The sequence below is a fragment of the Calliphora vicina genome, chromosome 4, assembly GCF_958450345.1.
Source record: "Calliphora vicina chromosome 4, idCalVici1.1, whole genome shotgun sequence".
Lineage (NCBI taxonomy): Eukaryota > Metazoa > Arthropoda > Insecta > Diptera > Calliphoridae > Calliphora > Calliphora vicina.
The window spans coordinates 57459032-57477240 of NC_088783.1; the positions used below are offsets into that span (position 1 = coordinate 57459032).

Genomic DNA, 18209 nt, shown 5'->3' on the forward strand with positions numbered 1-18209 from the left:
GTTTATTTTTACAATTTCGAATTTTCGAACATGCTTTAAAAACGTTGGAATTTGTAGAAAATTAAGAATTTCTTATTCTAATTGTAAACTTTTAAAGGATATTTAAATTTTTTATATTTTCAGGCATTTTTAAAATTTCGCAATAAAGTTCGAATTTTCGATATTGCTAAAAAAAAATTTATATTTTAGGAAACTTAGATTTTCTTATTATAATTGTAAAATTTTAAAAGAAATTTTGTTATTTTGAAGTTTCAAAATTAAGTTTGATTTTTCGAACATGCTTTAAAAACGTTGGAAATTGTAGAAAATTAAGAATTTCTTATTCTAATTATAAAATTTTAAAGGAAATTTAATTTTTTTTTACATTTTCAGGCATTTTTTAAAATTTCGAAATTAAGTTCGAATTTTCGAAAGTACTAAAAAATTTATGAAAAATTAAGAAAAAATTTAAAAATTTTAAAGAAAATTAATTTTTTTCTCATTTTTAAACATTTTTGAAGTTTCCAAATTTAGTTCGAATTTTCGAAAATGCTATAAAATATTATATTTTGTTGAAAATTGAGAATTTCTTTTCCTAATTGTAAAATTTGAAAACAAATTTAAAAATTGTTTGATTTTTGTGTACTTTTACAATTTAAGTTCGAATTTTCGAACATGCTTTAAAAACGTTGGATTTTGTAGAAAATTAAGAATTTCTTATTCTTATATTTCTTATTAAATTTTTTTTAAATTTCGAAATTAAGTTCGAACTTTCTAAATTATGTTCAAAAAGTAAAAAATTTTAAGGATATTGATTGAAGTTTTTTTTTTAATTTTTAAGAATTTTTTTAAGTTTCGAAATTTAGTTCGAATTTTCGAAAATGCTAAAATATTAGAATTTGTTGAAAATTGAGAATTTCTTTCTCTTTCTGTAAATTTTCAAAACAAATTTCATTTTTTTTTTTTTATTTTACAATTCGAATTTAAGTTCCCATTTTCGAACATGCTTTAAAAATGTTGAAATTTATAGAAAATTAAAAATTTCTTATTCTTATTGTAAAATTTCAAACGAAATTGAATTTTTTAAAATTTTTAGTATTTTTTTAAAATTCGAAATTAAGTTCGAATTTTCGAACATGCTTTAAAAATGTTGGAATTTGTAGAAAATTAATAATTTATTATTGCAAAATTTTAAATAAAATCAACATTTTTTAAAATTCGAAATTAAGTTCGAATTTTTGAAAATTTTTTAATTTGATGCAATTTTTAATTGTAGAAATTATAAATATTAAAAAATAGAAATTTTTAGAAATTTCGAATACGAAAAACAGAAAAACATCATGTTCGAATTTTCAAAATTACTCAAAACTTGTTAAAACTGAAAATGTTATATTATCGAATTTTTGAAAATTTTAAATTTTGTATAAATTTTATGCAATTTTTAATTGTAGAAATTTTAAATATTAAAAAAATAGAAATTTTTAGAAATTTCGAACACGAAAATCAGACAAACATCGTGTTCGAATTTTCGAAATTACTCAAAACTTGTTAAAAACTGAAAATGTTATATTCACCCCTATCGGCAATAACATGTGAAATTTTGTTCCCATGAAATATTCATTTCCCTCGAAGGGAAAATTGCTATCGTGAAATTCCCCATGAACTTTTCATTCACAATAGTTGATTTTGTTCGTAACAGCTGTTAATTGTTTACAAAATTCCATCTAAAAATGTGGAATTTTTTCACGTGAACAAAGTTGATGAACGAAAAAAGGAAAAGGGAACATACATATTTCATGTGAAATATTGATTCGCGATTTCATGTATTATATTTGTTTTAAAAACTTTTTTCGAAATCAAGTAAAAATTTTCGAACATTCAATTTAAAACAGATTTTAGTTATAAACTATTTCAAATTTTGAAATTTTTAAGGAAAGGAATCACTTTTCATTAAATTTTAAATAGTATTAAGAAAAATTTTTAATAAATATTCGAAATCTTAAAAATTTTATTTAATAAATGAATGAATTGTAATGTAATATTAAGATTAACATTAATTAAGTTTACATTAAATAGATTTTTTATTAAAAATAAATTCTTTCATAAATTCTTTCCTCATTACTTTTATTGGTCAATGACTTTTGAAATAAAATATTTATTTAAATACTTTTTTATATTTATATAGTTATATAGTTGATAAGCAGTTAAAAAATTCATACAACAAAATTCAAAAACATACGATAAATAAAATTTCAGGTTCTGTTTAAAGAAAAAACAAATAAATTTCATATCACACAAAAACAAAGAATGATTTAAACACAAGACACGTTCTTTAAAATATATAAAAAAAATGCCAAGAACTTGTTTGGCCATTAAAACAAATTATGATAATAATATTAAAACTGAACAAACATGCTATAATCTCCACTTTTTGTTCATTCCATTCATTTTAGTAATTTATAACTTTCACTTTGAAAAAAAAAAAATAAAAATAAAAATTTACGAAACTACAAAAAATAAAACTGACCTAATTTTTGGGCTTAAGAAAAGAAAGAAAAAAAAACTAAAAGAAAGAAATTAATGAATAAATAAATAAAATGTGTAAAAATTTTAAGAAAATTTGTTGTCTAATTTTTATAGTGTTTCAGTCATGGTTGATTTAAATTAAATAAATGTGTTTTTTCCACTCCACATTCATTTATTATAATCACTTTTGTACCTCTCTTAGTTTGAGGAGGGGTGAAATGTAAGTTATTTTTTTACCACCACCAGTTTCTTGTCTTGGGTTTATTTTATTTTTTTTGCCTGGAAACTCACTCAACCAGAAATCCCAGCGTAATATTCTGCTGTTTTACGTTTTTCTTTTTCACTTGGTTGCCAGTTAATATCGTTATTTTTAGTTTTATTTATTATACATTTTTCTTTAGTTTCCTTTAATATTTTTTTTACCTTGTTTCCTTTTTGCTTAAAAAAGAATCATAAGAAATACAAAAAAACTGAAAAATATTTTTAAGTAACCAACCAAAAATCCATCATGACTGGCTGTATTTGGTCGGTTGGTTAGTTGGCGTTACATTCATTATTTGATTTGATATTCAAAAAAGTTCGTTGACCAAAATTATTTCAGTTTTATTTTTTCCTCTTCTTTGTAGTTTTCTTTCATTTCTAGGTACTTTATTTTGTATTTTTTTTTTCTCTTTAATTTAAATAAAATATGCATAAATGAAATTAAAATAAAACATTTTTGGAATTTTTTATTAAGAAGGTAGGTATTTTTCTTTCTTCATACCCAAAAGCCCAAACTCATTAAGAAATTAATTCACAATTCTAGGTATGAGAGGCCGAGTCATAAATTTTTATAGTTTTTTATTAACATAAAACAAATTAGCATACTTTAAAACCAAGGGTGTCAAACCTAAATACCCGCTTCATTTGAAGTGAGTGAAGATAAATATGCCGAGTTAAATATGTTTCGACGTAAAACTTTACGTCATTACATATTTGCAAATATGTTTCGGCGTAACGCCTTACGTTATTACATATTTATAAATTCGTTTTTAGTATTTGTGACATATTTGCCAATTTAGGACATATTCACAAATATGTTTTGTTTTTTGTGACATATTTGCAATACTTACATACACTCATATTTAAAAACTATTTAATACATATTTTTTAAAAATAGCTCGTGGACAAACTATGATAGATGACAGGATGGGACATACCTCATTTTAAAGGGAAATGAACCAGCATTAGTCACCAACATAGCTCTTTTTCCAAAATTTCGTCTGACTATTTTTAATATTTTTTTGAAAATTTTCATTTTTCAATGTTGATCCTTGGAACAATTTTCGACAATTCTGGACAAACTAAGATAGATGCCAGGGTGGGACATACCTCATTTTAAAGGGAAATGAACCTGCATTAGTCACCAACATAGCTCTTTTTCCAAAATTTCGTCTGACTATTTTTAATATTTTTTTGAAAATTTTCATTTTTCAATGTTGATCCTTGGAACAATTTTCGACAATTCTGGACAAACTAAGATAGATGCCAGGATGGGACATACCTCATTTTAAAGGGAAATGAACCTGCATTATTCACCAACATAGCTCTTTTTCCAAAATTTCGTCTGACTATTTTTAATATTTTTTTGAAAATTTTCATTTTTCAATGTTGATCCTCGGAAGATTTTTCGACAATTCTGGACAAACTAAGATAGATGCCAGGGTGGGACATACCTCATTTTAAAGGGAAATGAACCTGCATTAGTCACCAACATAGCTCTTTTTCCAAAATTTCGTCTGACTATTTTTAATATTTTTTTGAAAATTTTCATTTTTCAATGTTGATCCTTGGAAAAATTTTCGACAATTCTGGACAAACTAAGATAGATGCCAGGGTGGGACATACCTCATTTTAAAGGGAAATGAACCAGCATTATTCACCAACATAGCTCTTTTTCCAAAATTTCGTCTGACTATTTTTAATATTTTTTTTGAAAATTTTAATTTTTCAATGTTGATCCTCGGAAGAATTTTCGAAAATTGTGGACAAACTAAGATAGATGCCAGGATGGGACATACCTGATTTTAAAGGGAAATGAACCAGCATTATTCACCAACATAGCTCTTTTTCCAAAATTTCGTCTGACTATTTTTAATATTTTTTTGAAAATTTTCATTTTTCAATGTTGATCCTTGGAACAATTTTCAACAATTCTGGACAAACTAAGATAGATGCCAGGATGGGACATACCTGATTTTAAAGGGAAATGAACCAGCATTATTCACCAACATAGCTCTTTTTCCAAAATTTCGTCTGACTATTTTTAATATTTTTTTGAAAATTTTCATTTTTCAATGTTGATCCTTGGAACAATTTTCGACAATTCTGGACAAACTAAGATAGATGCCAGGATGGGACATACCTGATTTTAAAGGGAAATGAACCAGCATTAGTCATCAACATAGCTCTTTTTCCAAAATTTCGTCTGACTATTTTTAATATTTTTTTGAAAATTTTAATTTTTCAATGTTGATCCTCAGAAGAATTTTCGACAATTCTGGACAAACTAAGATAGATGCCTGGGTGGGACATACCTCATTTTAAAGGGAAACGAACCAGCATTAGTCGCCAATATAGCTCTTTTTCCAAAATTTCGTCTGACTATTTTTAATATTTTTTTGAAAATTTTAATTTTTCAATGTTGATCCTCGGAAGATTTTTCGACAATTCTGGACAAACTAAGATAGATACCAGGGTGGGACATACCTCATTTTAAAGGGAAATGAACCTGCATTAGTCACCAACATAGCTCTTTTTCCAAAATTTCGTCTGACTATTTTTAATATTTTTTTGAAAATTTTCATTTTTCAATGTTGATCCTTGGAAAAATTTTCGACAATTCTGGACAAACTAAGATAGATGCCAGGATGGGACATACCTGATTTTAAAGGGAAATGAACCAGCATTATTCACCAACATAGCTCTTTTTCCAAAATTTCGTCTGACTATTTTTAATATTTTTTTGAAAATTTTCATTTTTCAATGTTGATCCTTGGAAAAATTTTCAACAATTCTGGACAAACTAAGATAGATGCCAGGGTGGGACATACCTCATTTTAAAGGGAAATGAACCTGCATTATTTATTTTGGATTTTCAGTAAAAATTTACAGACTTAATTATGCAAAGTTTAGTTTTTGTCGTTTTTTTGAGATTTTGAGTGTTAATAGAAGCGAAAAAAACTAATTTTTGGTACATCTGTTTACGTTTGGAGCACATTTATATCTGACAAACTCTTGTCAGATTATGCGATGGAACCACTGTAAATAAAAAACGGATCTCACAAGTATTAATTTTTACATACTTCCAATATAAATAACAACAAATTTTAATTAATAAAAATTTTGTCCATGTTAATAGAAGCGAAAAAAACTAATTTTTGGTACATCTGTTTACGTTTGGAGCACATTTATATCTGACAAACTCTTGTCAGATTATGCGACGGAACCACTGTAAATAAAAAACGGATCTCACAAGTATTAATTTTTACATACTTCCAATATAAATAACAAAAAATTTTAATTAATAAAAATTTTGATGTGTGTGAAGTTAAATTTCGAAATTTATAACCCTAGACACGAACCAGTTGAGTTAACAGAGTTCTGTTTAAAGGCTAACATAGCACTGTTAAACATTGGAAATCAAGGTAGGTGTATTCAAAATGGAATAATAATCACACGGTTGGACCAAATGGACCACTCACGTTGGAAACGGGAACTCATCTCCCGCTTTTTCCAAAAACTAAGTCAAATCATAAATTTCAAACATATTTTTACATTTTTTCGGAATTTTTAAAATTTACTTATAATGGATGGATGAATCTAAATTCCTGGAAATTGGGAGAAGATGGGCGGATGAATCTTGCTGGAATATTTAGGAAGGGTGTTGGTCTATCATGATCCGTGGTCATAACCTTTAACAGTGCGTGTTCTGATAGAGAAATTTAAATTTTTCGGAAATTTAAATTTCTTGGGAGGATGAATCTAAATTTCTTGGAAATGGGAGAAGATGGGCGGATGAATCTCTCTGGAATATTTAGGTAACAGTGGTTATGACCACGGACCATGATAGACAAACATCCTATCTATATATTCCAGCAAGATTCATCTGCCCATCTTCTTCCATTTCCAAGAAATTTAGACTCATCCTCCCAAGAAATTTTAAATTTTCGAAAAATTTAAATTTCTCTATCAGAACTCGCACTGTTAAAGGTTATGACCACGGATCATGATAGACCAACACCCTATCTAAATATTCCAGCAAGATTCATCTGCCCATCTTCTCCCATTTCCAAGAAATTTACATTCATCCTCCAAAAAAAAAAAAAAAATTTCCTAAAAATTTAAATTTCTCTATTAGAACTCGCACTGTTAAAGGTTATGACCACGGATCATGATAGACCAACACCCTATCTAAATATACCAGCAAGATTCATCTGCCCATCTTCTCCCATTTCCAAGAAATTTAGATTCATCCTCCCAAGAAATTTAAATTTCCGAAAAATTTAAATTTCTCTATCAGAACACGCACTGTTAAAGGTTATGACCACGGATCATGATAGACCAACACCCTTCCTAAATATTCCAGCAAGATTCATCCGCCCATCTTCTCCCAATTTCCAGGAATTTAGATTCATCCATCCATTATAAGTAAATTTTAAAAATTCCGAAAAAATGTAAAAATATGTTTGAAATTTATGATTTGACTTAGTTTTTGGAAAAAGCGGGAGATGAGTTCCCGTTTCCAACGTGAGTGGTCCATTTGGTCCAACCGTGTGATTATTATTCCATTTTGAATACACCTACCTTGATTTCCAATGTTTAACAGTGCTATGTTAGCCTTTAAACAGAACTCTGTTAACTCAACTGGTTCGTGTCTAGGGTTATAAATTTCGAAATTTAACTTCACACACATCAAAATTTTTATTAATTAAAATTTTTTGTTATTTATATTGGAAGTATGTAAAAATTAATACTTGTGAGATCCGTTTTTTATTTACAGTGGTTCCGTCGCATAATCTGACAAGAGTTTGTCAGATATAAATGTGCTCCAAACGTAAACAGATGTACCAAAAATTAGTTTTTTTCGCTTCTATTAACATGGACAAAATTTTTATTAATTAAAATTTGTTGTTATTTATATTGGAAGTATGTAAAAATTAATACTTGTGAGATCCGTTTTTTATTTACAGTGGTTCCATCGCATAATCTGACAAGAGTTTGTCAGATATAAATGTGCTCCAAACGTAAACAGATGTACCAAAAATTAGTTTTTTTCGCTTCTATTAACACTCAAAATCTCAAAAAAACGACAAAAACTAAACTTTGCATAATTAAGTCTGTAAATTTTTACTGAAAATCCAAAATAAATAATGCAGGTTCATTTCCCTTTAAAATGAGGTATGTCCCATCCTGGCATCTATCTTAGTTTGTCCAGAATTGTCGAAAATTGTTCCAAGGATCAACATTGAAAAATGAAAATTTTCAAAAAAATATTAAAAATAGTCAGACGAAATTTTGGAAAAAGAGCTATGTTGGTGACTAATGCAGGTTCATTTCCCTTTAAAATGAGGTATGTCCCACCCTGGCATCTATCTTAGTTTGTCCAGAATTGTCGAAAAATCTTCCGAGGATCAACATTGAAAAATTAAAATTTTCAAAAAAATATTAAAAATAGTCAGACGAAATTTTGGAAAAAGAGCTATATTGGTGACTAATGCTGGTTCGTTTCCCTTTAAAATGAGGTATGTCCCACCCTGGCATCTATCTTAGTTTGTCCACAATTGTCGAAAATTCTTCCGAGGATCAACATTGAAAAATTAAAATTTTCAAAAAAATATTAAAAATAGTCAGACGAAATTTTGGAAAAAGAGCTATGTTGATGACTAATGCTGGTTCATTTCCCTTTAAAATCAGGTATGTCCCATCCTGGCATCTATCTTAGTTTGTCCACAATTTTCGAAAATTCTTCCGAGGATCAACATTGAAAAATTAAAATTTTCATAAAAATATTAAAAATAGTCAGACGAAATTTTGGAAAAAGAGCTATGTTGGTGAATAATGCTGGTTCATTTCCCTTTAAAATGAGGTATGTCCCACCCTGGCATCTATCTTAGTTTGTCCAGAATTGTCGAAAATTTTTCCAAGGATCAACATTGAAAAATGAAAATTTTCAAAAAAATATTAAAAATAGTCAGACGAAATTTTGGAAAAAGAGCTATGTTGGTGAATAATGCAGGTTCATTTCCCTTTAAAAGGAGGTATGTCCCATCCTGGCATCTATCTTAGTTTGTCCAGAATTGTCGAAAAATCTTCCGAGGATCAACATTGAAAAATTAAAATTTTCAAAAAAATATTAAAAATAGTCAGACGAAATTTTGGAAAAAGAGCTATATTGGTGACTAATGCTGGTTCATTTCCCTTTAAAATGAGGTATGTCCCACCCTGGCATCTATCTTAGTTTGTCCAGTATTGTCGAAAATTGTTCCAAGATCAACATTGAAAAATGAAAATTTTCAAAAAAATATTAAAAATAGTCAGACGAAATTTTGGAAAAAGAGCTATGTTGGTGAATAATGCAGGTTCATTTCCCTTTAAAATGAAGTATGTCCCATTCTGGCATCTATCTTAGTTTGTCCACAATTGTCGAAAATTGTTCCGAGGATCAACATTGAAAAATTAAAATTTTCAAAAAAATATTAAAAATAGTCAGACGAAATTTTGGAAAAAGAGCTATGTTGGTGAATAATGCTGGTTCATTTCCCTTTAAAATCAGGTATGTCCTATCCTGGCATCTATCTTAGTTTGTCCACAATTTTCGAAAATTCTTCCGAGGATCAACATTGAAAAATTAAAATTTTCATAAAAATATTAAAAATAGTCAGACGAAATTTTGGAAAAAGAGCTATGTTGGTGAATAATGCTGGTTCATTTCCCTTTAAAAGGAGGTATGTCCCATCCTGGCATCTATCTTAGTTTGTCCAGAATTGTCGAAAAATCTTCCGAGGATCAACATTGAAAAATTAAAATTTTCAAAAAAATATTAAAAATAGTCAGACGAAATTTTGGAAAAAGAGCTATATTGGTGACTAATGCTGGTTCATTTCCCTTTAAAATGAGGTATGTCCCACCCTGGCATCTATCTTAGTTTGTCCAGTATTGTCGAAAATTGTTCCAAGGATCAACATTGAAAAATGAAAATTTTCAAAAAAATATTAAAAATAGTCAGACGAAATTTTGGAAAAAGAGCTATGTTGGTGAATAATGCAGGTTCATTTCCCTTTAAAATGAGGTATGTCCCATCCTGGCATCTATCTTAGTTTGTCCACAATTGTCGAAAATTCTTCCGAGGATCAACATTGAAAAATTAAAATTTTCAAAAAAATATTAAAAATAGTCAGACGAAATTTTGGAAAAAGAGCTATGTTGATGACTAATGCTGGTTCATTTCCCTTTAAAATCAGGTATGTCCCATCCTGGCATCTATCTTAGTTTGTCCACAATTTTCGAAAATTCTTCCGAGGATCAACATTGAAAAATTAAAATTTTCATAAAAATATTAAAAATAGTCAGACGAAATTTTGGAAAAAGAGCTATGTTGGTGAATAATGCTGGTTCATTTCCCTTTAAAATGAGGTATGTCCCACCCTGGCATCTATCTTAGTTTGTCCAGAATTGTCGAAAATTTTTCCAAGGATCAACATTGAAAAATGAAAATTTTCAAAAAAATATTAAAAATAGTCAGACGAAATTTTGGAAAAAGAGCTATGTTGGTGAATAATGCTGGTTCATTTCCCTTTAAAATCAGGTATGTCCCATCCTGGCATCTATCTTAGTTTGTCCAGAATTGTCGAAAATTTTTCCAAGGATCAACATTGAAAAATGAAAATTTTCAAAAAAATATTAAAAATAGTCAGACGAAATTTTGGAAAAAGAGCTATGTTGGTGACTAATGCAGGTTCATTTCCCTTTAAAATGAGGTATGTCCCACCCTGGCATCTATCTTAGTTTGTCCAGAATTGTCGAAAAATCTTCCGAGGATCAATATTGAAAAATTAAAATTTTCAAAAAAATATTAAAAATAGTCAGACGAAATTTTGGAAAAAGAGCTATATTGGTGACTAATGCTGGTTCGTTTCCCTTTAAAATGAGGTATGTCCCACCCAGGCATCTATCTTAGTTTGTCCAGAATTGTCGAAAATTCTTCCGAGGATCAACATTGAAAAATTAAAATTTTCAAAAAAATATTAAAAATAGTCAGACGAAATTTTGGAAAAAGAGCTATGTTGATGACTAATGCTGGTTCATTTCCCTTTAAAATCAGGTATGTCCCATCCTGGCATCTATCTTAGTTTGTCCAGAATTGTCGAAAATTGTTCCAAGGATCAACATTGAAAAATGAAAATTTTCAAAAAAATATTAAAAATAGTCAGACGAAATTTTGGAAAAAGAGCTATGTTGGTGAATAATGCTGGTTCATTTCCCTTTAAAATCAGGTATGTCCCATCCTGGCATCTATCTTAGTTTGTCCACAATTTTCGAAAATTTTTCCGAGGATCAACATTGAAAAATTAAAATTTTCAAAAAAAATATTAAAAATAGTCAGACGAAATTTTGGAAAAAGAGCTATGTTGGTGAATAATGCTGGTTCATTTCCCTTTAAAATGAGGCATGTCCCACCCTGGCATCTATCTTAGTTTGTCCAGAATTGTCGAAAATTGTTCCAAGGATCAACATTGAAAAATGAAAATTTTCAAAAAAATATTAAAAATAGTCAGACGAAATTTTGGAAAAAGAGCTATGTTGGTGAATAATGCAGGTTCATTTCCCTTTAAAATGAGGTATGTCCCATCCTGGCATCTATCTTAGTTTGTCCAGAATTGTCGAAAATTGTTCCAAGGATCAACATTGAAAAATGAAAATTTTCAAAAAAATATTAAAAATAGTCCGACGAAATTTTGGAAAAAGAGCTATGTTGGTGACTAATGCTGGTTCATTTCCCTTTAAAATGAGGTATGTCCCATCCTGTCATCTATCATAGTTTGTCCACGAGCTATTTTTAAAAAATATGTATTAAATAGTTTTTAAATATGAGTGTATGTAAGTATTGCAAATATGTCACAAAAAACAAAACATATTTGTGAATATGTCCTAAATTGGAAAATATGTCACAAATACTAAAAACGAATTTATAAATATGTAATAACGTAAGGCGTTACGCCGAAACATATTTGCAAATATGTAATGACGTAAAGTTTTACGTCGAAACATATTTAACTCGGCATATTTATCTTCACTCACTTCTTCATTTGTAAGATATTCATTCAATTTTTAATAAAACCTGTTCTTTTCACAGTTATCTTAATAGAAATTATGAAATATTAATTAAATTGTTCCTTATTCCAAAACTATCTACCATTTGACCCCATAAAGGTTACCCATTTTATAGGTTATTTATTTAATTTAAAATTCTTGTCAGCTTTACCAACAATTTTTGTTTTTCAACTATAATTTCTCAAAAAAAAATTGGCGCCAAATTAAAATTCAATTTGTTTTACATGTGTTTGCTATTTAATTTGTATAATTATATACAACAAATGTCGGTATGGTACGTTTTTTTCTGTATTTCTCTATTACGAGTACATTATGTATAATACAGTTGGTTTTTTTTATAATTTTCAATTGAAATTTATATGAATGTACAATACTCTATGTATGTATTTGTATTACTTGTGTTAGATGTCAATGAATTCTGCTAATTTGTTTACTAAACCGCGCAGTAGCATTAACTTTATAATTAAAATCATTAAACAAAATAAATGTTTAGTAATACACGACTTAGAAGACTCCCTTAACTTGAAAGCATTAAAAATTCAAAAAAAAAAAAAATTTAAAACACATTTTACAAACTCGAAATCATGTGTGAATTTTGGATTTTAATTAGCAATGAAATAAAATAATTTATAAATATCTTAATAAGCATTTTTACTAGAATTCAAGTTGAATACAAGTGTAATTCAAGCCTTGAATTATAGTCAAGCAATAGAATTGTCCAGTAAAAAGGAAACTTAAATTCAAGTCATATGTTTTTTTTTTTGTATAAAAAATATTTAATAACATTTGCATTTAAGTCAAATTCCAACAAAATGTGGTTCAAGTGTTTGAATTTTTGGGTTTTCGGTATAGATTAATTTTAGAATGTTTTCATTTAAATATATTTCAAGGTTTTGAATTTTTATTAAAAAAATTTTCTTTATTTTGTTTAAGAAATTCATATTACAATTTTAAATAAAATGTTTCATTTCTTAAAAAAAAATACATTTTTTTATACCTAAAATCTTTTTATATTGAATTTTCAAAAATTCGAATTTGTAAAATGTGTTTTAAACAAATATAATTAATGAAATAATATAAATTTTTTGAATTTTGAATAAGTTTTAAAAAAAATCGTTTTTTTATAAGAATTGCTCGAATTCATACAAAATTTGAAATAAGAAATTCTCAATTTCTTACAAATTTTAAAATATTTTCGAAAAACCGAACTTTATTCAAAATTTAAAATGTAAAATTTTTTATTTCTTTTAAAATTTTACAATTATAATAAAAAAAAATTAAATTTTCCACAAATTCTCACATTTTGTAGAATTTTCAAACTTAATTTCAAAATTGTAAAAGTAAAATTTTTGTAAAATTTTTTATTTCTTTAAAAATTTAACAATTATATAAAAAAAATTTAAATTTTCCACAAATTCTCACATTTTGTAGAATTTTCAAACTTAATTTCGAAATTGTAAAAGTGAAAAAAAAATAAAAATTTTAATATTTATTTTTAAATTTCTACATATTCTATCATTTTAAAGAATTTTCGAAAATTCAAACTTAATTTCGAAATTTTAAAGTTTCCAAATTTTTAAATTTTCTTTTAAAATTTTACAACTAAAATAAGAAATTCTAAATTTTCTTCAAAATTCCAACATTTTATAGCATTATCGAAAATTCGAACATAATTTCGAAATTGTAAATGTAAACCAAAAATAAAAATTTTAATATTTCTTTTTAAATTTTACAATTAAAATAAAAAATTCTCAATTTTCTACAAAATTCGAAAATTTTATAGGATTTTCGAAAATTCGAACTTAATTTCGAAATGTAAAAATAAACAAAAAATCAAAATTAAAATAAGAAATTCTCAATTTTCTACATATTCTAACATTTTCAAAAATTCGAACTTAATTTCGAAATTTTAAAGTTTCCAAATTTTAAAATTTTACAATTAAAATAAGAAATTCTCTATTTTCTACATATTTTATCATTTTGTAAAATTTTCGAAAATTCGTTAATTTCGAAATTGTAAAAATAAATAAAAAATAAAAATTTTAATATTTTTTTTAAAATTTTACAATTTAGATAAAAAATTCTAAATTTTCTACAAATTCTAACATTTTATGCATTTTCGAAAATTCGAACTTAATTTCGAAATTTTTAAAAAAAAATTTTTTACAATTAAAAAATTCTCAATTTTCTAAAATTTAAATTTTTTTACAATTTTCAAAAGTTCGAATTTAAAATTTTAAAATCTATGAAATTTTCTTTGAAACTACACACACTAGAATTAGAAATTCTTAATTTTCCAAAAATTTTAATATGTTATAAAATAAAATGTTGCATATTTTCGAATTTCTTTATTAGAAGAAAGTTAGTTGAATAATTTCGAATTTTCGAAATTATGTAGTACATATAATTAAAAATTTTATTGGAATTTTGAATTTTTTTATAATTGTTTTTAAATTTTAAAAGAAATTAATAAATTTTATATACATATTTTTTAAATTTTTTTTAAATTTCGAATTTTTGAAAAATCTTTAAAATTTCCATGTTAGTAAAAATTTGTTTAGGCATTTCTAAAACTTGAAAAAATTAAAAATTTTATGTGAATTTTGAAATTTTATTAGTATAATTGGTTTTACAGTAAGAAATTAATAAATATTTAATATTTTTTAAATTCGAAATTTTCGAAAATCTTTTTTTTTAAATATTTATAATTAAAAATTGTATGTGAATTTTGAAATTTGTTTATAATTGGTTTTATTGTAACAAAAACTAATAAATTGTAAATTTTTTAAATTTGAAATTTATGAAAATCTTAAAAATTTTCCAAGTTATTAAAAATATGTATGTTTAGGCAATTGTAAAACTTGAAAAAATGTATTCATTTTTATTAGAAATAAAATTTCCAAATTATTATTTTGAAAATGTCTTATTTTTGAGAAAATTTCAGCAATAAAAACATAAGTTTGATGCCAAATTTATTGAGAATTCATAAGTAATGTTTATTAGATATCAAACAATTTTCGAAAAATATGGAACTAAATTAAAGGAAATTAATATGTTTCCAAGCGTTTGAAATAACTTTTAATTAAACAAATTTGTTTATAAGGATTTAATTATTATTACACATATGATTGTATATAAATAAGTATATTGTACAAATTTGTATTTCCACATAACACGTGGTTGTAGAGTAGAGTTTAGTTGTTGTTTTTAATGCTGCTGCTATTGTTGTAATTATTGTTTTTATTATTATTATTGTGACCAATAATAGTAATAATAATAATATCATTTTGCAGTTTATTTACAAGTTTTGTTTTTGTATTTTCATAAAATGAGTACTAGTAAAAATGTTTTCTTTTTTGTTTTGTTGTTATGTATTGTTAAATATGTTGTTATTGTTGGGCTGTTTTTTTGTTGTTGTTTATTATTATTATTGTATTTTGTGATTCAATGTCAATGTCATTTCCATTGGTAACCCAGTGATAATATGAGCAGAAACGTCAAAAAAAAATAAGAAAAATAAAAGCAGCAGCAACAACAACATAAAACTCTTATATTAACAATGTGCCTTTGCAACTTTTTTTTATTTTCTTTTATGTGTTTTTTTTTTGTGTTGTTGTACATATTTGTATAAACGAATATACTACACTTTTTGTCGGTTTTTTTTATTCGTTTGCTTTTCTTTTATTTATTTGACATCATTATTTGTCTTCAGACATTTTTTTCCTCTTCATATACACATATTTTCCTACATTTACACAAGTATGTAAGTTTGTAAGTATGTAAGTGTTTAACAAAAAAAAACTTTTCTTAAAATATGTATGTTTAAGTGTATGTTGTGTTTTACATGCATACTTTTGTGTACGTAGACGTACTTACTTTTTTTCTTTTTGTTTTGATTTGTTTTGTTGTGTTTTTTTTTTGTACCGGCTTCTGAATGTAAAAGAAGAAAATTTACTACTGGGTATTAATGTTGCCAGATTTGATGATTTATCATCATATTACGGAGAATTTTCAATGGGAAATGAATGGCCTCTTAACAATTTTAAGATGTTTCCAGTAAATTGCTTATTTTTTTGAATAGAATTATGCTAATGCATGCCAAATGTATGTACGAATTTAAATAATATATAAAATATAATTTAATAATCTTAAAAAAATGACTCATTTTAGCTATGTAACAAATATAACCAAACTAAAGTTAAATTAAGAAGCCTTACATGACTTTAAACTAGTAATAGTCATAGAATTTCCTTAAATTTCTTTCTTGTGTTGTGTTGCAAACAGTTTTCTATTGAAATTATATATCTACATGCGTTTTTTTTCTTTCATTCATATAACCACTTCTTTTTCTGATAATATACAGAATATCAATTGATTTCTTTCGAATATTGTTATAATTTCCCTAACAGAGAAAGGAAACAGAAATACTTCTAATTGAATTGATAATCCCCCCGAAATATGTGCACATTATTTAAAGCAATCTACAATTACGTTGTCCACAACACATGTTGCAGTTTTGCTTAATATTCTTGAAATATTTTAATATATTATTTGTCTTTTAAACATGTGAATATTATGAATATTATGACAAATCGATTTTACTTTATAATGTGTGTTGTGCTCAAGTGCATGTGTATAAAATTAATCACAGACATTTTATTTTATTGATTAATTTTTGATAAATTTTCTTTAAATAAACACAAAAAGAAATTATCAAATTTTAGTATGTATTTATAACAACACACAGTCTTATCAGCAACATTTATAGATAATAATTTAATTATATAAATCAGAGAATTGTATTTATAAAACACACATATTGCTCAGGGGGAAAATTAAATATTTTGAATATGAATAAGTGCTAATTAAGGCACAACAATGAAACAAAAAAATCTCCAATTTTGATAGTAAATTATTTAGATTATGATTCCATTATATAGTAAAAGACTGAGAGAGAAAAATGACACAAAATTTTATTTGGAGGAAAATTTTCAGTCAAAACCTAAAAAATGTTCAGACATTTTCTCTAATGAAATGGAGAAAATTTAAAAGAAAATATTTATGTCATGATATGAAAATGTTCTCTAAAGAAAATTATTATGTCAAGACATAAAACTACTTTTATGTCAAGACATAAAAATTTGTCTCTAAAGGAAATTTAAATGTCATAAAATAAAAATTTTCAGTCAAAACATAAACGATTCAAAATACAACAAAACTTTGTCATAAACAATTTTTAATATTTCCCATTTCTTGCAAATGTTATGTCAAAAAAATAAAGTAAATATTTATGTCAAGACATAAAAAATATTTATTTTAAGGTATGAAAATGTTATCTAAAGAAAATTTAATAAAAATTAAAAAATTTAAAAAAAAATGTTTAATGTCAAGACATTAAAAAATTTTCCCTAACCCCCTGTCTATACTTGACAAATTTTTATCATGATAAACGTCAAAATGGTTGTCAAGATAAAAAATTATCAGGTATAGTCTCCATTTATTAGTATTATTGCTTCGTTATGACAAAATTCATAGTGCTTTTGCTAAGACAACTTTGTCTTGACAACAAATGTTATTTATTGTTATGATAAATATTTGTCAAGTATAGACAGGGGGTAAAGAAAATATTTATATCATGACATATAAAATTCTCTATAAAGAAAATGATCATGTCTAAAAATAAACAATTTTCTCTTATGAACATTTTTTGCAAAAACATAAAATTGTATTTAAAGAAATTATATATGTCAAGACATAAAAAAGTTCTATAAAAAAACAATTTGTGAAGATAAAAAAATGCTCCATATCAAGACATAAACATTTCCTCTAAAGAACATATTTCTATCAGAAAAAGAACATTTTTTATGTCAGGAAATTTTCAAATATTTATATATTATCTATGTTAAGATATAAATGAATTGCTTTAAACAAAATGTATACAAATTTCTATCTAAAGAAAATATATATCTCAAGACATAAAAAATTATATCTAAAGAAAATATTTATATCATAACATATAAAATTTGCTTTCTGTCAAGCATCAGATATAAATGTCAAGATATAAACAATTTTCTCTTATGAAAATTTTTTGTCAAAACATAAAACGTTTGTATTTAAAGAAAATGTTAACGTTAAGATATAAAAAAGTGCTATAAAGAAAAAAATTATGAAGACATGAAAAAATTCTACATATCAAGATATAAAAATAACCTCTAAAGAACATTTCTACATCAGAAAAATAAAAATGTTTATGTCAAGACATCAAAAATGTTCTTCAAAGAAAATATTTATAACATGACCTATAAAGATAATAATGATCTTTTCAAGATATA

The 18209-nt window shown here is 25.5% G+C and overlaps 2 protein-coding genes across 7 annotated transcripts in view; one reads left to right on the forward strand and one right to left on the reverse strand.

The window, feature by feature from the left end:
• Dsp1 (Dorsal switch protein 1) overlaps positions 1-18209 on the reverse strand; it is a 75853-nt gene that overhangs the window by 30158 nt on the left and 27486 nt on the right. The window lies entirely within an intron of this gene.
• The window catches only part of Arfrp1 (ADP-ribosylation factor related protein 1), an 89583-nt gene continuing 85770 nt past the window's right edge, over positions 14397-18209 (forward strand). The window contains exon 1 of the mRNA XM_065507817.1: positions 14397-14406. The gene's annotated coding sequence lies outside the window, so the exon portion shown is untranslated. The remainder of the gene's footprint in view (positions 14407-18209) is intronic.